Here is a 22,878-nt window from a genome sequence, read left to right on the forward strand (position 1 = left end):
TGCATGTGAACAGCATGTGAGTGATGCATGTTTACGTCATGTAAACGGTGCATGTATGGCTTGTGTACAGCTTGTGAGTGGTGCATATGAACTGCATGTGAGTAGTACATGTGTACAGCATGTGTGGCATAAGTACAGTAAAAGAGTGGTGCAAGTGTGGCATATGTACTGCATGCGAGTGGTGCATGTGTGACCTGTCCATTGCATGTGAGTGGTGCATGTGTGACCTGGCCATTGCATGTGAGTGGTGCATGTATGCCATTAGTATGTTAGGAGAGCATGTGCATAGTGTATGTGAATGGTGCATGTGTGGCATGTGTATAGCATGTGAGTGGTGCATGTGTACAGCATATGAGTTGTGCATGTGTGGTATGTGTTTCTCATGTGAGTGGTGCATGTGTGGCATGTGCATAGCATGTAAATGGGGCATGTGTGCTCTGTGCATAGCATGTAAGTAGTGCATTTGTGGTATGTGTTCATCATTTGAGTTGCGCATGTGAGGTATGTGTTTATCATGTGAGTGGTGCATGTGTGACATGTGTATAGTACGTAAGTGGTGCCTGCAGGGGCATAGTTATAGAGGTAGCAGTCGCACCGGGGCCCTGGTGTCTAAAGGGCCCCAAAGTACAACTGCCTCATAAGAGACCAGTATTATATTTGGCATATGGGGCCCTGTTGCAGATATTGCCTAAAATCGGGCCCAAAAGCTGCAAGCTACGCCTCTGGGTGCTTGTATGGCATATGTATAGTATGTGAGTGGTGCGTGTGTGGCATGTGTACAGTATGTGAGTGGTGCATGTGTGGCATGTGTGGCATATGTACAGTATGTGAGTGGTGCCTAAAATCGGGGGCCCAAAAGCTGCAAGCTACGCCTCTGGGTGCTTGTATGGCATATGTATAGTATGTGAGTGGTGCGTGTGTGGCATGTGTACAGTATGTGAGTGGTGCATGTGTGGCATATGTACAGTATGTGAGTGGTGCATGTGTGGTATATGTACAGTATGTGAGTGGTGCATGTGTGGCATGTGTACAGTATGTGAGTGGTGCATGTGTGGCATGTGTACAGTATGTGAGTGGTGCATGTGTGGCATGTGTACAGTATGTGAGTGGTGCATGTGTGGCATGTGTACAGTATGTGAGTGGTGCATGTGTACAGTATGTGAGTGGTGCGTGTGTGGAATGTGTACAGTATGTGAGTGGTGCATGTGTGGCATATGTACAGTATGTGAGTGGTGCATGTGTGGCATGTGTACAGTATGTGAGTGGTGCATGTGTGGCATGTGTACAGTATGCGAGTGGTGCATGTGTACAGTATGTGAGTGGTGCATGTGTGGCATGTGTACAGTATGTGAGTGGTGCATGTGTGGCATGTGTACAGTATGTGAGTGGTGCATGTGTGGCATGTGTACAGTATGTGAGTGGTTAATGTGTGGCATGTGTACAGTATGTGAGTGGTGCATGTGTGGCATGTGTACAGTATGTGAGTGGTGCGTGTGTGGCATGTGTACAGTATGTGAGTGGTGCATGTGTGGCATGTGTACAGTATGTGAGTGGTGCATATGTACAGTATGTGAGTGGTGCATGTGTGGCATGTGTACAGTATGTGAGTGGTGCATGTGTGGCATGTGTACAGTATGTGAGTGGTGCATCTGTGGCATGTGTACAGTATGCGAGTGGTGCATGTGTGGCATGTGTACAGTATGTGAGTGGTGCATGTGTGGCATGTGTACAGTATGTGAGTGGTGCATGTGTACAGTATGTGAGTGGTGCATGTGTACAGTATGCGAGTGGTGCATGTGTACAGTATGTGAGTAGTGCATGTGTGGCATGTGTACAGTATGTGAATGGTGCATGTGTGGCATGTGTACAGTATGTGAGTGGTGCGTGTGTGGCATGTGTACAGTATGTGAGTGGTGCGTGTGTGGCATGTGTACAGTATGTGAGTGGTGCATGTGTGGCATGTGTACAGTATGTGAGTGGTGCATGTGTGGCATGTGTACAGTATGTGAGTGGTGCATGTGTGGCATGTGTACAGTATGTGAGTAGTGCATGTGTGGCATGTGTACAGTATGTGAATGGTGCATGTGTGGCATGTGTACAGTATGTGAGTGGTGCATGTGTGGCATGTGTACAGTATGCGAGTGGTGCATGTGTGGCATGTGTACAGTATGTGAGTGGTGCATGTGTGGCATGTGTACAGTATGTGAGTGGTGCGTGTGTGGCATGTGTACAGTATGTGAGTGGTGCATGTGTGGCATGTGTACAGTATGTGAGTGGTGCGTGTGTGGCATGTGTACAGTATGTGAGTGGTGCATGTGTGGCATGTGTACAGTATGTGAGTGGTGCATGTGTGGCATGTGTACAGTATGTGAGTGGTGCATGTGTGGCATGTGTACAGTACGTGAGTGGTGCACTTGATGCATGTGCATTGTATGTAAGTGGTGCATGTATGACATGTGTACAGTATGAGAGTGGTGCATATGTGGTATGTGTCCTCCGGATGATAGGAGTCCAGTGTCTGAGTTAACTGATCCAATTCTGCCTATGAAATTAATAAATCCACACTAGATTTTGGCCCCAGAAACCACCCAATGGTCATAGTTTATTCATACAGCCGATTCGTCTGTTAATAGATCTCTGATAGAAACCCGGAGTTTGATGCTAGCTTTTATATGTCATAAACATGACTTATTCTCCCTAGAGAAATAGATCATTATTGGGAGCTGCATATCTCGCCATAAGTTATTAATGTGAAGTTAATAGCAAATATATGTGTTCACGATGAATAAATGCATTCACAACATTGACTTCCATATATTAGAAACAAATGCATCCTGGTAGAAAGACGACTTTACAGCTCGGAGTGCCATGTCTTTTATTAGAGCCGCGGGTAGCGTGGATGGTAATGTACGGCGCCTTTTAGCCAAATAGATCAATTAGTAGTAAGGAGCCGCGGCTAATTACCGGAGGAGTGATGGATGGACCCCCCGGTGACAGTCCTTTGTTAGATGGGATCATTAGTCTATCTGGGGCACCTTCTTCGTGATCCTAGAAGGGATCTTTTTTTTTTATACTGTAATTCCCACTGGAAAGGTGACCTGAAAAGTATACAGAGAAAATCCCACATAAAGCGTTGCCTTGTGTGAAAAAAAAAAAATATGTGTCCCTTCAGATGCTGTCAAACTACAACTCCCAACATGCCCGGACAGCCGTTGGCTGTCCGGACATGTTGGGAGTTGTAGTTTGGCAACAGCCGGAGGTGTTCTTAGCATGGTTTAATATCAATATAGCTGCAGAACTGCTATATTGAAACTTCTGTTGGTTACTAATAGAACTGTAAACAGACGAAGAGCACTGCCCCTGTGTTATTGTGGTGTCCCAGTATGGAACATACTTGTCCACCTGCCCTGTCAGGTGGATGTCACTATATTGTGCCTTCTACGGCCCACAGCTCCAGGTTTAAATGTTATGCCAATGTATTTTCCTCCATTTAATGTATTTACATTTTCTCTGTCATGTAAAGTGTTAACTGCATCTGTGTATGGGGAACCACATGTGCACTTTGACCAATCAGAGCCTTCTGGCCTGCTCCCTCAGGTCTAGATGGGGAGAAGTTAGTTAGTAAGGAGAAAACAGTCCATTCAGAAATTCAGAGCTATGTGAAGCACCTCTGTAGTATACCTACCCCATACCTCTAATGGGAACAGGTTCCATGTCTGTCCTATAAGTGTCACACGGATCTGCTGACCAGGTCTTGAATTAAGTTTAAGTCAGCTTTTGGGAGAAGTCCTGAAAGAGCCGACGGGCTCCATAGCAACCAAAGGATAACGTGAGTGAAAGCCTCTGGCAGCTCCGGTCCAAATAAGTCAACCCTGGTGTTAAGCCCGAACCCAGAAACCCCGAATGTGAACGTCTACATCCTTTTTTGAAGTCTCTGTTTCCAACTTGGTCAAGTCAAGTCTCAGTCAGTCCGTCTAGTCACATCAAGGCTAACTCAGTCAAGTCTGTCCACATCAAGCTCAGACAAGTCCAAGTTATATCTTAGTTAAGAAGGACTACAAGTCCCAAAGTGCCAATACAGCAATTGTGGTTTCCTACTGCTACCTTCAGTTTAAATCCCACTAAAACTGAACTGTACCTGTTATGTCACCTGTCTGTGATTCCTGAAGTAAAGTTCAAAAGGGGGTTTCCTTAACCTTACTTTTGAGGTATTCTTTACTCAGCGTTTGGCAGTAGGTGTGTGGTGGGTAAACACTCCTGGCATCACGAACATTCACTATAGTCACACCCCCCTACAGTCTATATACATGCCATTATCCACAGCTCTCCACATTATTTCCTCCCAATGGAATGAAAACGTAACAGGTGAATTGGATCTCTTACCACATCGTGTCATGCATCTGCAGGCACAACAAACGTGTAGGCCAAACATTATTGACGCTCCAACGGCTGCTGCACCTCCCAATGCGCAAAGGCGTTAAACAGCAAAAAAAAAAAAAAAACAATCTCCCAAATTCCACCTCCTTTTGAGAATTATGAGGACAGCCACGATCCAATATGGGTAATTTTAAAAACTACTACTACTATGCGTTTCCGGGCCTTCCCAGTCCCTTTCTCATAGCTGCATTCTAACTGCTGCTGGTTTCTAATAGAATCTGAAACAAACAAAAGACAAAGAGTGCTACCCCTGTGTTATATCCTTCAGATGGAATGAACAGGTAACAGGTGAATTGGATCTCTTACCATATCAGGTTGTGTATCTGCAGGCACAATACACGTAAGCTAAATGTTATGGATCCTCCAATGGCTGCTGCTCCTCCCAACGCAAAAGGTGTAAAACTGCAAAAGAACAATAGGAGAGATTCATCAAAACTTGTCCAAAGAAAAAGTGGACCAGTTACCCATAGCAACCAATAAGATGGGTACTGCCACGACCCAATATGAGGAATGAAAAAATTAATTAAAAAATGTGCTACGCCGCATTTCCGGGCCGATCCAGCCACTTCCTCAGTTACCTGAGGAAGGTTTCACTATAATAACTACAACCAGTAATCTTGCAAAATGTAAAAAAAAAATACACAAAGAATTAAAAAAAAAGTTTTATTTGTTTAAAAAAATTAAAAAAAAAATTAGAGCTTTAACCCCTTAAGGACACATGACGTACTGGAACGTCATGTGTCCACTCCCGATCTATAACGCGGGGCCACGGCGTGGCCCCGCGTCATAGCGGTTCGGGCCCGGCCTCTAACAACGGCCGGGACCCGTGGCTAATAGCGCGCGGCATTGATCGCTGTGCCGCGCGCTATTAACCCTTTAGACGCGGCGTTCAAAGTTGAACGCCGCGTCTAAAGTGAAACCGAAAGCATGCCGGCTAGCTCAGTGGGCTGTTCGGGATAGCCGCGGTGAAATCGCGGCATCCCAAACAGCTGACAGGACAGCGGGAGGGCCCCTACCTGCCTCCTCGCTGTCCGATCGCCGAATGACTGCTCAGTGCCTGAGATCCAGGCATGAGCAGTCATGCGGCAGAATCATCGATCACTGGTTTCTTATGAGAAACCAGTGATCAATGTAAAAGATCAGTGTGTGCAGTGTTATAGGTCCCTATGGGACCTATAACACTGCAAAAAAAAAAGTGCAAAAAAAAAGTGAATAAACATCATTTAACCCCTTCCCTATTAAAAGTTTGAATCACCCCCCTTTTCCCATAAAAGAAAAAACACAGTGTAAATAAAAATAAAAATAAACATAAATGGTATCGCCGCGTGCGGAAATGTCCGAATTATAAAAATATATCGTTAATTAAACCGCACGGTCAATGGCGTGCGCGCAAAAAAATTCCAAAGTCCAAAATAGTGCATTTTTGGTCACTTTTTATATCATGAAAAAAATGAATAAAAAGTCCTAAGTCAATAAGTCCTATCAATGCAAAAATGGTACAGTTAAAAACTTCAGATCACGGCGCAAAAAATGAGCCCTCATACCGCCCCATACACGGAAAAATAAAAAAGTTATAGGGGTCAGAAGATGACAATTTTAAACGTATAAATTTTTCTGCATGAAGTTATGATTTTTTCCAGAAGTGCGACAAATTCAAACCTGTATAAGTAGGGTATCATTTTAATCATATGGACCTACAGAATAAAGGTAAGGTGTCATTTTTACCGAAAAATGTACTACGTAGAAACGGAAGCCCCCAAAAGTTACAAAATGGCGGTTTTTTTTTCAATTTTGTCTCACAATGATTTTTTTTCCCGTTTCACCGTAGATTTTTGGGCACAATGACTGACGTCATTACAAAGTAGAATTGGTGGTGCAAAAAATAAGCCATCATATGGATTTTTAGGTGCAAAATTGAAAGAGTTATGATTTTTTAAAGGCAAGGAGCAAAAAACGAAAATGCAAAAACGGAAAAAACCCCGGTCCTTAAGGGGTTAAAAATCTCTGTATCATACCTTTATTCTTGCTTTATTATTGCTTGTGCAATCTCCCAGCAGGAAAAAGTGGGTGTTTCCCAGCAGGTATGACATCTCTGAAGCCTGCTGGGAGACCACTTCCTCCCTCACATAGTTGCAGCGCTGTGATAAAAAAAAGACCTCAGGCTCTATGCATGTTTCAGTCTGTGTTGTTTTCAATGAGGATCTTGTGCATGTTTCAGTGAGGCCCTGTGCAGCTGTCAATCAAGCTCAGTGCAGAGAAACTCTTCCTGAGTTTGGTCTTCTGCCAGGCCAGGAGGAGACAAAACTCACTGTATTTATTGTGGCAGTGAACAGAACCACCTAGTGGCTGTTTTTTCTATTACATTTTAAACATATTTATGTTGATAATTTTAAAAGCAAGTGAATGGGAAAGTGTCTGCTTATTATACAAGGAACACTATATTAAAAGTTTTATTTGGTGACAGGTACACTTTAACCTTGTATGTATGGTCATCCTAAAGCGTACCTGTTGCCTCAGGTGACTTTTCAGGATAAGCTGCGTATACATGAAGAGCAGCACTATTTCTGGCTATTATATAACTCTTAGATGGAATTTTTTTTATGTTTTCACCCCTGCAGGCTCCATCTCTGTTTTTCAGCTGTCAGTGAGCTAGTGGGTTAGGACTAGCTTCTCTGATGTCTGTATACAGCACAAATCATATAGAACAACATCGTAACGTGTTCCGGTTGTGCCTAAAATATACCCTTTATTAATTCATTCTTAAAAATTGCTAAACTAAATGTGCCTGTGTGACCAACCCCCATATAAAATCACAAATTGTACAATAATATACAAGTATTGTGGTTCATGTACAAAAAGTGGCACAAATAGGCTCTGCTGGGCCCTGCCAGCCCATTCGTGCCACCAAAGAATCATACACAACCAATTAACCTCCTAGAGGTTTCTGTATACACTGTACACATGCAGAAGAGGGGATACTGCTCCCGCATGTTTCTACAGTATACCCTAAGAAGCAGCAGCAGCATGGAGAATATTATAGAGCAATACTGAGCTGTGTAAGTTGTGAATCTAACTGGGCTGAGATTTCATATGTACAATAAGCTTCTATCTCTGTGTCTCTCTGTTTGCTGCTAGTTCTCTACAGTTACTTCCTCTACCGTTCCCTCCTATCCATAGACATATATGAGTAGCATGTAACCTTATCCTTTATTTGATGGGGATGACTTCATGGCTTCTTTCGCTCCCTTTTCTTTGACTTGCGTCTGACTTTGGGAGCGTACAAGATCGTCCTGGGCCTATCAGTGCCTGACCCATTCCCAGCCAACCAACCCAACAGTGAGGCACAGGAACGCGCATAGCAGGTAGGTTAGACGACCCCCCCTCTAGTTTTTTTTTTAGATCAGATGTGACTAGACGAACAGAGTTGGATATCCAAATAAACAAAAGTATTTTTTTTATTATTATTTTTTTATGAATGTATATTAATAAAAGGTTTTGTCTTTTAACAACTATAAATATACATCTGTGTATTTGGAGTATAAGAGCCCCCCCTTCACCACCACCACCACCATGTTCCATATATAATGGGGCCTCTATTCCTTACAGCTTCGCCATTGTTTCAGATTGTATTTAAATGTGTCATCAATAGTGATGTCGCGAACATAAAATTTTCGGTTCGCGAACGGCGAACGCGAACTTCAATGGGCAGGCGAATTTTAAAACCCACAGGAACTCTTTCTGGCCACAATAGTGATTTAAAAGTTGTTTCAAGGGGACTAATACCTGGACTGTGGCGTGCTGGAGGGGGATCCATGGCAAAACTCCCATGGAAAGTTACATAGTTGATGCAGAGTCTGGTTTTAATCGATAAAGGGCATAAATCACCTATTATTCCTAAATTCTTTGGAATAACATGCTTTAGCCCCCTTTAGGCAGCACATAGAGCCCCCTTTAGGCATCAAATAGTTAGATCCCCCCTTTAGGCAGCACACAGATTCCCCCATATTAGGCAGCAAATAGTTAGAGCCCCCTTTAGGCAGCACATAGGTAAAGCCTCCCTTTAGGCAGCACATAGAGCCCCCTTTAGGCAGCACATAGTTAGATCCCCCGTTTAGGCATCACATAGTTAGATCCCCCCTTTAGGCAGCGCATAGATTCCCCCATGTTAGGCAGCACATAGTTAGAGCCCCCCTTTAGGCAGCGCATAGATTCCCCCATGTTAGGCAGCACATAGTTAGAGACCCCCTTTAGGCAGCACATAGAGCCCCGCTTTAGGCAGCACAAAGATTCCACCATATTAGGCAGCACATAGTTAGAGCCTCCCTTTAGGCAGCACATAGTTAGAGCCTCCCTTTAGGCAGCACATATTTAGACCCCCCCTTTAGGCAGCACATAGATTCCCCCATATTAAGCAGCACATAGTTAGAGCCCCCCTTTAGGCAGCACTGGTTTTATTTCACAGCCAAAAAAGGTATTTATTTTTATTTGAACAACTGTCACACCAAATGTGATTTGCACTAGTGTGACAATGAGCAAAAAAGGATGCCAGCAGAGTTCCCCTTTTAAGCAGAGGTCCCCAACCAGGGTGCCTCCAGCAGTTCCAAGACACACGGACTGAACTTATAGCCCTTTTAATACTGTAGTTAGTTGCTTGAAGGAAATTAAGTTTTATACTGGAGTACCCCTTTTAACCAGCAGTTCCCTCCCAACCAGGGTGCCTCCAGCTGTTGCAAGACACACGGACTGAACTTATAGCCCTTTTAATACTGTAGTTAGTTGCTTGAAGGAACTTAAGTTTTACACTGGAGTACCCCTTTTTACCAGGGGTTGCCTCCCAACCAGGGTGCCTCCAGCTGTTGCAAGACACACGGACTGATATCTTTCAGCCCTAAAAAGGGCTTTTTTGGGTGCTGTCCTTAAAGCAGATGTTAGACTAGTGCTTTAGGAGTAAACTGGACCCTGAATACACCACCTAGCAGCAACCTAGCTATCGCTTTCCCTATTACAGCAGGAGCAGCTTCTCTGACCCTCCACTTCCTAAGCCTGCAGCATGCCGAATGAAGGTAAAATGGCGTCCGTGCAGGAGGTAGGAGGGTCTGGAAGGGAGGGACTGCTGCTGATTGGCTGTAATGTGTCTGCTGACTCTGACTCACAGGGTCAAAGTTTACCGCAATGTTAAAGTATAGGGGGCGGATCGAACTTCACATATGTTCGCCCGGCGATGCAAACGCGAACATGCCAAGTTCGCTGGGAACTGTTCGCCGGCGAACAATTCGCGACATCTCTAGTCATCAACTACAATTTTAAATATAAAGAGATCCCACAAAAATTTTAAAAAATTACATATATTTTTTATATAAAGAAATTCATTGAAACACGTGCAAATATAGCCTACATTAGGAGCTGAAGTTTGACATATATTCTCCAGCATAAGTCGGCAGTGGTTTTGATTTTCAGTAAGAAATACGTGTTCTTCCTTTCAGCTGCTATATCACTGCTTCTGCTTTATTCAGCACCAAAAGTCTCATAGAACAGTTTTTCTTTATCTTTCCAGCTGTCTTGACAAAAGGCTCCGAAGGGCTATATAGAAGTTTCTTAGTATTAAAACTTTGTTACAGATTGTCTTCATTTCTCAAGAGATTTCTCTGACCCCAGAATACCCTTTTTTTTTTGTCTTGTTTCTTTTCTATAACCTTCCAAGCAGAGGGCACCTCTTCAGATGACATCAGAGCTACATGTCTAAATAAGGACTAAATTAGACATTTAGGGGAGAACTTGTTCTGAAAGTGGGGAATAGTGTTGGCTTCAGATACAAGAACATTGGAGCTGCCGGTCCTGAGCAGGAGAGCGGTTTTACGTGAAGCCAGGTTTCTTTTAGATTTTTCTTTGGTACAAACTTCTGAGGCACCAGTCTCACACTTGAGGGGTGGGACCCCCCGCGATCAGACATCTCATCCCGCTAGATGAAAATGCAGTCCAATCTGCAGATACAGTATTTTATGGGCAAGAGAAGCTGAGCAGATAGATACAGTGGTAACTCAACATACGATGGTAATCCGTTCCCAATGAACCATCGTTAGTTGAAACCATCGTATGTTGAGGGATCCGTGCAATGAAAATAATAGGAAGTTATACTCACCTGTCCCCGCCGCCCAGGCCGTCACCGCTCGTCATCACTGCCCTGGATGTCGCCTTCCATCGCTGTCGCCGCGTCCCCGACGCTCCGGACGTCTCTACTTCCCCAGGATCCTCGCTCTCCGTCGCCGTCATCACATCACTATGCACGCCACTCCTATTGGATGACGGGACGGCGTGCGCGGCGACGTGATGACAACGAAGGAGAGCGCCGGTGATGCAGGGAATCCCGAAGATGATGCTTTGGAGCCCCAAGGACAGGTAGGAGACCATCACCGGAGCACACGGGGCACCGTAAACGGCTATCCGGTGGCATCTGAAGCAGTCTGCGCTGCCGGATAGCCGTATATGCGATGGCCCCAACATACAAAAGCATTGTATGTTGATGCTGCCTTCAACATGCAAAGGCCTCAGAACGGCCATCGCATGGTGAAATGATCGTATGTCGGGGCCATCGTAGGTCGGGGGGGGGGGTCACTGTATAGCTTTGTGACAAAGTCCCAAGGTAAAGGAATACAGTAGAAAAATAGGACGTCTATCCGTATGGCGCCTTCCCGCAAGAAACAGTGAGCCAAGGTTGTAAAAACAATTGGCGTTTATTGGAATGAAAGGGTGAACTTAGCCTAGCTTGTAATTTGTTCATGCAAACCTCTGCTCCTTCTCAGCTAAGTAGTCATGTGGGCGGTCCTACTTATTGATTAGACGAAGGTAGAGAGAAGAAAAGACCTGCGGTGGCGCTGCCCCAGTGGATGTGCAAGAAATTCGGACTCAGATGGATGGGTGAAACATGTATTTTATTCATACATGGATCAATTGTGCAAGACGCGTTTCGAGGGTACAACTTCCCTCTTTATCAATTGCATCTGATAAAGAGGGAAGTTGTACCCTCGAAATGCGTCTTGCACAATTGATCCATGTATGAATAAAATACATGTTTCACCCATCCATCTGAGTCCAAACTTCTTGCACATCCACTTGGGCAGCACCCATGCAGGTCTTCTCTTCTCTCTACCTTCGTCTGGACCTTCACCGACTCCCGAAAAGAGCCCGGTTATCCCTGCAGGCTGCAGCCGAGGATTTCTCCTACTACCCCGATACTCAGGGGTTCAATGCACGAAACCAAGTATCACCCAAAGTGAGCATTACTCTTTTTGGGCATTTGGGATATTTAGCCCACGGAATTATACGAGGCGCTGTCCTCCTTTTTTTCATATATTCCACTTATTGATTGGCAGTTCTCTCCATGCGTGCTTTTACACCAACAACTGTAAATCAGGTCGTGGAAACAAAAGTTATCCTGATACTAACAACCATACCACCAATGTAAGTAAAGCAAATCTAGCTTTATACCTCCTCTCCAATCCAGCTCTCAAAGGAGGTAATAATGACTGGTCTTCTATTTGCACAATGGAGATAGGAGATGACCGATTGCTAAATCACTAAAGCACTAGTCCCGCCAGGAATGGGATACCAAATGACTTATTCTTTTTTTTTTTTTTTTTTAGCAATTCAATTCATTCACATTTTTTTGTCAGAAATTTGCACATTCTTCACTGAAAATGTGACTGTCTGCATGTTAAGTAAGATAGAACTGTCTAGCTGCACTGTCTTTTCCATAATAAAGAATACTGTTACGCCGAGCGCTCCGGGTCCCCGCTCCTCCCCGGAGCGCTCACTACACTCTCCCCACTGCAGCGCTCCGGTCAGATCCACTGACCCGGGGCGCTGCGATTCCGCTTCCAGCCGGGATGCGATCCGCGATGCGGGTAGCGCCCGCTCGCGATGCGCAACCCGGCTCCCGTACCTGACTCGCTCTCCCTCGGTCCTGTCCCGGCGCGCGCGGCCCCGCTCCCTAGGGCGCGCGCGCGCCGGGTCTTTGCGATTTAAAGGGCCACTGCGCCGCTGATTGGCGCAGTGATTCCAATTAGTGTGTTCACCTGTGCACTTCCCTATATCACCTCACTTCCCCTGCACTCCCTTGCCGGATCTTGTTGCCATCGTGCCAGTGAAAGCGTTTCCTTGTGTGTTCCTAGCCTGTGTTCCAGACCTCCTGCCGTTGCCCCTGACTACGATCCTTGCTGCCTGCCCCGACCTTCTGCTACGTCCGACCTTGCTTCTGTCTACTCCCTTGTACCGCGCCTATCTTCAGCAGTCAGAGAGGTTGAGCCGTTGCTAGTGGATACGACCTGGTCACTACCGCCGCAGCAAGTCCATCCCGCTTTGCGGCGGGCTCTGGTGAAAACCAGTAGTGACTTAGAACCGATCCACTAGCACGGTCCACGCCAATCCCTCTCTGGCACAGAGGATCCACTACCTGCCAGCCGGCATCGTGACAGTAGATCCGGCCATGGATCCCGCTGAAGTTCCTCTGCCAGTTGTCGCTGACCTCACCACGGTGGTCGCCCAGCAGTCACAACAGATAGCGCAACAAGGCCAACAGCTGTCTCAACTGACCGTTATGCTACAGCAGTTACTACCACAGCTTCAGCAATCATCTCCTCCGCCAGCTCCTGCACCTCCTCCGCAGCGAGTGGCCGCCTCTGGTCTACGCTTATACTTGCCGGATAAATTTGATGGGGACTCTAAGTTTTGCCGTGGCTTTCTTTCCCAATGTTCCCTGCACCTGGAGATGATGTCGGACCAGTTTCCCACTGAAAGGTCTAAGGTGGCTTTCGTAGTCAGCCTTCTGTCTGGAAAAGCTCTGTCATGGGCCACACCGCTCTGGGACCGCAATGACCCCGTCACTGCCTCTGTACACTCCTTCTTCTCGGAAATCCGAAGTGTCTTTGAGGAACCTGCCCGAGCCTCTTCTGCTGAGACTGCCCTGTTGAACCTGGTCCAGGGTAATTCTTCCGTTGGCGAGTATGCCGTACAATTCCGTACTCTTGCTTCAGAATTATCCTGGAATAATTAGGCCCTCTGCGCGACCTTTAAAAAAGGCCTATCCAGCAACATTAAAGATGTTCTGGCCGCACGAGAAATCCCTGCTAATCTACATGAACTCATTCACCTAGCCACTCGCATTGACATGCGTTTTTCCGAAAGGCGTCAGGAGCTCCGCCAAGATATGGACTCTGTTCGCACGAGGCGTTTCTTCTCCTCGGCTCCTCTCTCCTCTGGTCCCCTGCAATCCGTTCCTGTGCCTCCCGCCGTGGAGGCTATGCAGGTCGACCGGTCTCGCCTGACACCTCAAGAGAGGACACGACGCCGCATGGAGAATCTCTGCCTGTACTGTGCTAGTACCGAACACTTCCTGAGGGATTGTCCTATCCGTCCTCCCCGCCTGGAAAAACGTACGCTGACTCCGCACAAAGGTGAGACAGTCCTTGATGTCTACTCTGCTTCTCCACGTCTTACTGTGCCTGTGCGGATGTCTGCCTCTGCCTTCTCCTTCTCTACTATGGCCTTCTTGGACTCTGGATCTGCAGGAAATTTTATTTTGGCCTCTCTCGTCAACAGGTTCAACATCCCAGTGACCAGTCTCGCCAGACCCCTTTACATCAATTGTGTAAACAATGAAAGATTGGACTGTACCATACGTTTCCGCACGGAGCCCCTTCTAATGTGTATCGGATCTCATCACGAGAGGATTGAACTTTTGGTCCTCCCCAATTGCACTTCTGAAATTCTCCTTGGACTTCCCTGGCTTCAACTTCATTCCCCAACCCTGGATTGGTCCACTGGGGAGATCAAGAGTTGGGGGCCCTCTTGTTCCAAGGACTGTCTAAAACCGGTTCCCAGTAACCCTTGCCGTGACTCTGTGGTTCCTCCAGTAACCGGTCTCCCTAAAGCCTATATGGACTTTGCGGATGTTTTCTGCAAAAAACAAGCTGAGACTCTACCTCCTCACAGGCCTTATGATTGTCCTATTGACCTCCTCCCGGGCACTACTCCACCCCGGGGCAGAATTTATCCTCTATCCGCCCCAGAGACTCTTGCCATGTCTGAATACGTCCAGGAAAATTTAAAAAAGGGCTTTATCCGTAAATCCTCCTCTCCTGCCGGAGCCGGATTTTTCTTTGTGTCCAAAAAAGATGGCTCCCTACGTCCTTGCATTGACTACCGCGGTCTTAATAAAATCACGGTTAAGAACCGCTACCCCCTACCCCTCATCTCTGAACTCTTTGATCGCCTCCAAGGTGCCCACATCTTTACTAAACTGGACTTAAGAGGTGCTTATAATCTCATCCGCATCAGAGAGGGGGATGAATGGAAAACGGCATTTAACATCAGAGATGGACACTTTGAGTATCTGGTCATGCCCTTTGGCCTGTGCAACGCCCCTGCCGTCTTCCAAGACTTTGTTAATGAAATTTTTCGTGATCTTTTATACTCCTGTGTTGTTGTATATCTGGACGATATCCTAATTTTTTCTGCCAATCTAGAAGAACACCGCCAGCATGTCCGTATGGTTCTTCAGAGACTTCGTGACAATCAACTCTATGCCAAAATTGAGAAATGTCTGTTTGAATGCCAATCTCTTCCTTTTCTAGGATACTTGGTCTCTGGCCAGGGACTACAAATGGATCCAGACAAACTCTCTGCCGTCTTAGATTGGCCACGCCCCTCCGGACTCCGTGCTATCCAACGCTTTTTGGGGTTCGCCAATTATTACAGGCAATTTATTCCACATTTTTCTACCGTTGTGGCTCCTATCGTGGCTTTAACCAAAAAAAATGCCGATCCCAAGTCTTGGCCTCCTCAAGCGGAAGACGCCTTTAAACGACTCAAGTCTGCCTTTTCTTCGGCTCCCGTGCTCTCCAGACCTGACCCTTCCAAACCCTTCCTATTGGAGGTTGATGCCTCCTCAGTGGGAGCTGGAGCTGTTCTTCTACAAAAAAATTCTTCCGGGCATGCTGTCACTTGTGGTTTTTTTTCTAGGACCTTCTCTCCGGCGGAGAGGAACTACTCCATCGGGGATCGAGAGCTTCTAGCCATCAAATTAGCACTTGAGGAATGGAGGCATCTGCTGGAGGGATCAAGATTTCCAGTTATTATTTACACCGATCACAAGAACCTCTCCTACCTCCAGTCTGCCCAACGGCTGAATCCTCGCCAGGCCCGGTGGTCTCTGTTCTTTGCCCGATTTAATTTTGAAATTCACTTTCGGCCTGCCGATAAGAACATCAGGGCCGATGCTCTCTCTCGTTCCTCGGATGCCTCGGAAGTTGAACTCTCTCCGCAACACATCATTCCTCCTGACTGCCTGATTTCCACTTCTCCAGCCTCCATCAGGCAAACTCCTCCAGGAAAGACCTTTGTTTCTCCACGCCAACGCCTCGGAATCCTCAAATGGGGTCACTCCTCCCATCTCGCAGGTCATGTGGGCATCAAGAAATCTGTGCAACTCATCTCCCGCTTCTATTGGTGGCCGACTCTGGAGACGGATGTTGTGGACTTTGTACGAGCCTGCACTATCTGTGCCCGGGATAAGACTCCTCGCCAGAAGCCCGCTGGTTTTCTTCATCCCCTGCCTGTCCCCGAACAGCCTTGGTCTCTGATTGGTATGGATTTTATTACTGATTTACCCCCTTCCCGTGGCAACACTGTTATTTGGGTGGTCGTTGATCGATTCTCCAAGATGGCACATTTCATCCCTCTTCCTGGTCTTCCTTCAGCGCCTCAGTTGGCTAAACAATTTTTTGTACACATTTTTCGTCTTCACGGGTTGCCCACACAGATAGTCTCGGATAGAGGCGTCCAATTCGTGTCTAAATTCTGGAGGGCTCTCTGTAAACAACTCAAGATTAAATAAAATTTTTCTTCTGCATATCATCCCCAATCCAATGGACAAGTAGAAAGAATTAACCAGGTCTTGGGTGATTATTTACGACATTTTGTTTCCTCCCGCCAGGATGACTGGGCAGATCTCCTTCCATGGGCCGAATTCTCGTATAACTTCCGAGTCTCTGAATCTTCCTCCAAATCCCCATTTTTCGTGGTGTACGGCCGTCACCCTCTTCCCCCCCTCCCTACCCCCTTGCCCTCTGGTCTGCCCGCTGTGGATGAAATTTCTCGTGACCTTTCCATCATATGGAGAGAGACCCAAAATTCTCTCTTACAGGCTTCATCACGCATGAAGAAGTTCGCGGATAAGAAAAGAAGAGCTCCTCCCATTTTTTCCCCTGGAGACAAGGTATGGCTCTCCGCTAAATATGTCCGCTTCCGTGTCCCTAGCTACAAGTTGGGACCACGCTATCATGGTCCTTTCAAAATTTTGTGTCAGATTAATCCTGTCTCTTACAAACTTCTTCTTCCTCCTTCTCTTCGTATTCCTAATGCCTTTCACGTTTCTCTTCTTAAACCACTCATCATCAACCGTTTCTCTCCCAAATCTGTTCCTCCCACTCCTGTTTCCGGCTCCTCGGACATCTTCTCCGTCAAAGAGATTCTAGCATCTAAAAAGGTCAGAGGGAAAACCTTTTTGTTAGTGGATTGGGAGGGTTGTGGTCCAGAAGAGAGATCCTGGGAACCTGAGGACAACATCCTAGACAAAAGTCTGCTCCTCAGGTTCTCAGGCTCTAAGAAGAGGGGGAGACCCAAGGGGGGGGGTACTGTTACGCCGAGCGCTCCGGGTCCCCGCTCCTCCCCGGAGCGCTCGCTACACTCTCCCCACTGCAGCGCTCCGGTCAGATCCACTGACCCGGGGCGCTGCGATTCCGCTTCCAGCCGGGATGCGATCCGCGATGCGGGTAGCGCCCGCTCGCGATGCGCACCCCGGCTCCCGTACCTGACTCGCTCTCCCTCGGTCCTGTCCCGGCGCGCGCGGCCCCGCTCCCTAGGGCGCGCGCGCGCCGGGTCTTTGCGATTTAAAGGGCCACTGCGCCGCTGATTGGCGCAGTGATTCCAATTAGTGTGTTCACCTGTGCACTTCCCTATATCACCTCACTTCCCCTGCACTCCCTTGCCGGATCTTGTTGCCATCGTGCCAGTGAAAGCGTTTCCTTGTGTGTTCCTAGCCTGTGTTCCAGACCTCCTGCCGTTGCCCCTGACTACGATCCTTGCTGCCTGCCCCGACCTTCTGCTACGTCCGACCTTGCTTCTGTCTACTCCCTTGTACCGCGCCTATCTTCAGCAGTCAGAGAGGTTGAGCCGTTGCTAGTGGATACGACCTGGTCACTACCGCCGCAGCAAGTCCATCCCGCTTTGCGGCGGGCTCTGGTGAAAACCAGTAGTGACTTAGAACCGATCCACTAGCACGGTCCACGCCAATCCCTCTCTGGCACAGAGGATCCACTACCTGCCAGCCGGCATCGTGACAAATACATATCTACCGATTCCTCTCCTGACAATAGATTTATCACCTCGGTGCTGTTCATTACAAGAATTGGAATTATAGCGTCAGGAAAGATATTTATCATTAACAAGAGTCCATGTCCAATGTGCATGTCACAGTATCAGTGCCGTATACAGCACAACCTAATGTATACAGCTGAGTTAAAGGGGTACTCCGGTGGAAAACGATTTTTTTTTTTTAATCAACTGGTGCCAAAAAGTTAAACAGATTTGTAAATCACTTCTATCTAAAAATCTTAATCCTTATAGTACTTATCAGCTGCTGTATGTTACAGAGGAAGTTGTGTAATTCTTTTCTGTCTGACCACAGTGCTCTCTGCTGACACCTCTGCCCATGTCAGGAACTGTCCAGAATAGGAGCAAATCCCCATAGCAAAACTCTCCTGCTGTGGACAGTTCCTGACATGGAAAGAGGTGTCAGCAGAGAGCACAGGGGTCAGACTGGAAAGAACTTCACGACTTCCTCTGGAGAAGCTGATAAGTACTGGAAGGATTAAGGAGGATTAAGATTTTTTAATAGAAGTAATTTACAAATATACTTTCTGGCAACAGTTGATTAGAAAAAAAAAAAATTCCACTGGAGTTAGTGGACTTAAAGGGGTATTCTACTGGCCAGCATTCAGAACATTTATTTCCAAACGCTGTGTGCGCGCTGCGGGGGTCAGCCACACCCCTCGTGATGTCACATCACTCCCCCTCAATGCAAGTCTATAGGAGGAGGCATGGCAGCCGTCATGCCCCCTCCTTTAGACTTGCATTGAGGAGGACGTGGCATGATGTCACGAGGGGGCGTGGCCGACCCCCGCAGCGCGCACACAGTGTTCGGAACTAAATGTTCTGAACGCTGGCCAGTGGAATACCCCTTTAAATCTGCAATGGAGTTATTAATTTTTTTTTTTACTTTTTGGAGATATCCACAGCTCTGGAAAAAATTAAGAGACCACTCCTAATTTTTTTTTTTTTAATCAGCATCTCTTATAGATATATATATACATGTATATATATATATATATATATATATATATATATATATATATACATATATATATATATATATATATATATATATATATATATATATATGGCAGCCATTCCATTCACGTTAAATTCCAACAACACAGACACAGGTCATTTTCCTATTTATTTATTTTTTTCCCCTCCTGGCCTTTTAAAATCCATATCTCTTCCAATTTTTCATCAATTTTCCATCTATTGGGCTTGTTGTTTGGGGGATTAAAAGTACTTTGTAATGACATCTCTTATTTTAGCATGAAATGTGTGTAAAAAAAATATTAATTTCTGGGGTGAAATTGAAAAAAAAAATTCCCCCATTATGCAATTTTTAATGGATGTAGTTTCCATGTAGTGCCTTTTTTTTTTTACTACACATTTTCTCTATTCTGTAGGTCCATACGATTACAACCATTCCCAATTTAGATTTTTTTACCTAGTTTAAAAATGTTTTTACTTTTTGTAAGAAAATTAGTATGCATAAAATTGTCCTCTTCTGACTCCTATATTTTTTTTTATTTCTCCGTATTCTGGACTGTATGAGGGCTCATTTGTTGCACTGTGATCTGTAGTTTTTAACGGTACCGTTTTTGTTTTGATGGGGCTTTTTGATCACTTGATCAGTGTTACCTTCACTATGTAGCTCTAGAGCAACACAGAGAAGATCGGACGACTCGAAGGCAGGTAGGGACCCTCTGGGCAGTCATGTAAGCTGATCGGGACCCGGCAACAAACCAGCAACATGGAATTGGGGGCTTTTGGTCCCTCAATCGGGAAAGGGTAAATAGCCTTGCAGTGGCAATCGCTGCTGCATGCTATTAGCTGCCGCCAAAGGGGATGGCATCACAATCCCACTCTGTAGCTGCCCCCTCAACAGGCATACCCATACGTCCTGTGGAGGGAAGGGGTTAATGAGAACCTGATTAGGTTATTACCTGAACCAAATGTAAGAGATCCTATATACACACTTGAACATACACTCCATACGTTAATAATAATAAACTTTATTGAGAACATCATTTAATAAAAACAATTAAAAAGGGATAGTATAGCCAGACAAAAACTGGAGTTAGTGAGGTAGTTAATATATTATTAATTAGCATAAATGCAAAAGCAGCATAACTAATCCTACCTAAAAAGTAGGGCCACCAGTATAACAAAAAATAAGTTACACATAAAAGTCATGCAAGAATTGCACAGATATCAATACATGGATAAGAAGGTCACTGAGAAAATGCCCTCCAGCGAGTGTTCAGGAAGGAAGGGGAGTAACACAGTGCAGATAAGAGCCCAAATAGAACTGCGGGATAACAATCAACACCTTGAGCACGTCTTGAGCGCAATGAGCAACATAAATATAGAGCTTCCCCATTCACAGAACACAGGCTGGGAGACATAGACAGTGTACCTACCCACACAACGCCAGTACCCCAACGTCGTTTCGCCGTTTGGCTTCCTCAGGGAGTATGACCAGATCTAGTTTGTGGGGGTATATATACATCATATCAACCAATAGGGATTTTACACATAGATGATTCATATATTATTCACCTGTTTAAATGACATGGTCCCGGTACCTGGCGCCATCTTGGTCTGCATCGCGCATGCGCAATGACGTGGTGCGTCCACCGCCGTCATCCCGCGAGACTCAGAAAATAACTCGCGCACCTGCGGTGCAGACCAAGGATCGGAATACTATTGCCAGAAAAAACATTAGCAGACGGGATAACGGCGGTGGACGCACCACGTCATCGCGCATGCACGATGCAGACCAAGATGGCGCCAGGTACCGGGACCATGTCATTTAAACAGGTGAATAATATATGAATCATCTATGTGTAAAATCCCTATTGGTTGATATGATGTATATATACCCCCACAAACTAGATCTGGTCATACTCCCTGAGGAAGCCAAACGGCGAAACGACGTTGGGGTACTGGCGTTGTGTGGGTAGGTACACTGTCTATGTCTCCCAGCCTGTGTTCTGTGAATGGGGAAGCTCTATATTTATGTTGCTCATTGCGCTCAAGACGTGCTCAAGGTGTTGATTGTTATCCCGCAGTTCTATTTGGGCTCTTATCTGCACTGTGTTACTCCCCTTCCTTCCTGAACACTCGCTGGAGGGCATTTTCTCAGTGACCTTCTTATCCATGTATTGATATCTGTGCAATTCTTGCATGACTTTTATGTGTAACTTATTTTTTGTTATACTGGTGGCCCTACTTTTTAGGTAGGATTAGTTATGCTGCTTTTGCATTTATGCTAATTAATAATATATTAACTACCTCACTAACTCCAGTTTTTGTCTGGCTATACTGTCCCTTTTTAATTGTTTTTATTAAATGATGTTCTCAATAAAGTTTATTATTATTAACGTATGGAGTGTATGTTCAAGTGTGTATATAGGATCTCTTGTTAGTTACTAACACACCTGACTGAATATATATTTATGGACATTTATCAACGTGTTTAGTCAGGTTTTCTTTACTATAATTGTCGCAAAATTGTCGCAACTGCGACTACACGATTTTTCGTGCAACATTTTGACTAGAAAGCGAGAAAAGCAAGTTTTCCTAAAACATTTACTATGTAGTAATAATTTTAAAATGGACTACGGGTAGTCAGGTATTTATTAACTGCGACAGTCGCAACTGCGCAAAAAAAAAGTCGCAACAGCGTTAAAAATTGACTAAATTTACTCCAGCTCAAACATGGAGCAGAAAAAGCTACTACCAAAGTAAAAAAGGAAAAATTGCTTACGTGAAAGAAAATTATCAACAGGCTGAAACCAGTTCATAAATACGTCGCACATAAGCAAAAAAAAAGTAAGGAAAAAATTACTAAAAAAAAGAATACATAAGCAAACATTGGTAAATGTCCCTCATTGATACTACTTTGCCCCTTTTCTTTGGATATAATACTGAACCAAATGTAAGCAAACAAGGGAAAGTATAAAAACCATTGATGTGGACATCATTATACTCTTGCAATAGGACCAACTGGATGACAAAAACAGTGCAAGTACTAACTCAAAGGTAATTTCATTAAAAATATATCTATTCAGCATGACAAAAAGAAGAGTTGAAAAGAAAAGCTTTGAGTGAGGAAAAGAAGGGTTCACTTCTGTCTTTACTGGCAGAGGAATACAGGGAGCGTCAGATTGCCTTATGAACATTTCAAAGACAGCGGTTCACAAGAACAAGGTCAAGTGACATTGGGGACAACAAAGCTACAGACTGGCACAGGGCAAAAATGATTGTCCACTGACCGGGATTACCGTCAATTCACTCGAATGTCACTCAACACTGTACGATGAGATCTAGTGACCTATAAATATAATGGCAAATAGCAGCTGGGGTGAGGGTGGGGCAAAACAGCTATGCAAAGCCAAAAAAAAGCCCTTCATCAATGAGAAGCAATGAATAGCCAGGCTGAAGTTTGCAAAATGCCATAAGAATTGGACCATAGAGGAATGGAGTAAAGTCATCTTCTCTGATGAGTCAGTTTTTCAGCTTTGCCCAATACCTCGTTGTCTAATGGTTAGATGGAGACCTGGAGAGGTCTACAAGCCAAAGTGTCTCGCACCCACTGTGAAATTTGGTGGAGGATCGGTGATGATCTGGGGATGCTTCAGCAAGTGGGAATCGGGGAAATTTGTCTTTGTGAAGGACGCATGAATCAAGCCAAGTACAAGGTTAATCTGGAAGAACACACGCTTACTTCTTGTCTGACAATGTTCTCCAACTCTGAGAATTCTTTTTTTTTCCGGCAGCTCTATGCCACACAGCCAGGTGAATTAAGGTGTGGATGGAGGACCACCGGATCAAGACCCTGTTATGGGCATCCCAATCTCCAGGCCTGAACCCCATTGGAAACCTCTGGAATTTGGATTAAGAGGAAGATTGATGGTCACAAGCCATCAAACAAAGCCAAGCCAGAAGAGGCATAAAATCACCCAACAGCAATGTTGCAGACTGGTGGAGATCATGCATGCCTTT

At 45.5% G+C, this 22,878-nt stretch overlaps 1 protein-coding gene and 1 long non-coding RNA gene across 4 annotated transcripts in view; one reads left to right on the forward strand and one right to left on the reverse strand.

Annotated features, from left to right (window-relative positions):
- Positions 1 to 22,878, forward strand: part of LOC130267453 (carbohydrate sulfotransferase 1-like) — a 160,645-nt gene that overhangs the window by 35,063 nt on the left and 102,704 nt on the right. The gene's annotated exons all lie outside the window — the stretch shown is intronic.
- LOC130267455 (uncharacterized) overlaps positions 2,872 to 22,878 on the reverse strand; it is a 78,984-nt gene continuing 58,977 nt past the window's right edge. For all 3 annotated transcript variants that reach the window (XR_008843196.1, XR_008843197.1, XR_008843198.1), the window contains exons 2-3: positions 4,744 to 4,839; positions 2,872 to 3,098 (exon numbers count right to left, since the gene is read on the reverse strand). This is a non-coding gene — a long non-coding RNA (uncharacterized LOC130267455). The remainder of the gene's footprint in view (positions 3,099 to 4,743; positions 4,840 to 22,878) is intronic.

This window comes from Hyla sarda, chromosome 4 (assembly GCF_029499605.1).
Source record: "Hyla sarda isolate aHylSar1 chromosome 4, aHylSar1.hap1, whole genome shotgun sequence".
NCBI lineage: Eukaryota > Metazoa > Chordata > Amphibia > Anura > Hylidae > Hyla > Hyla sarda.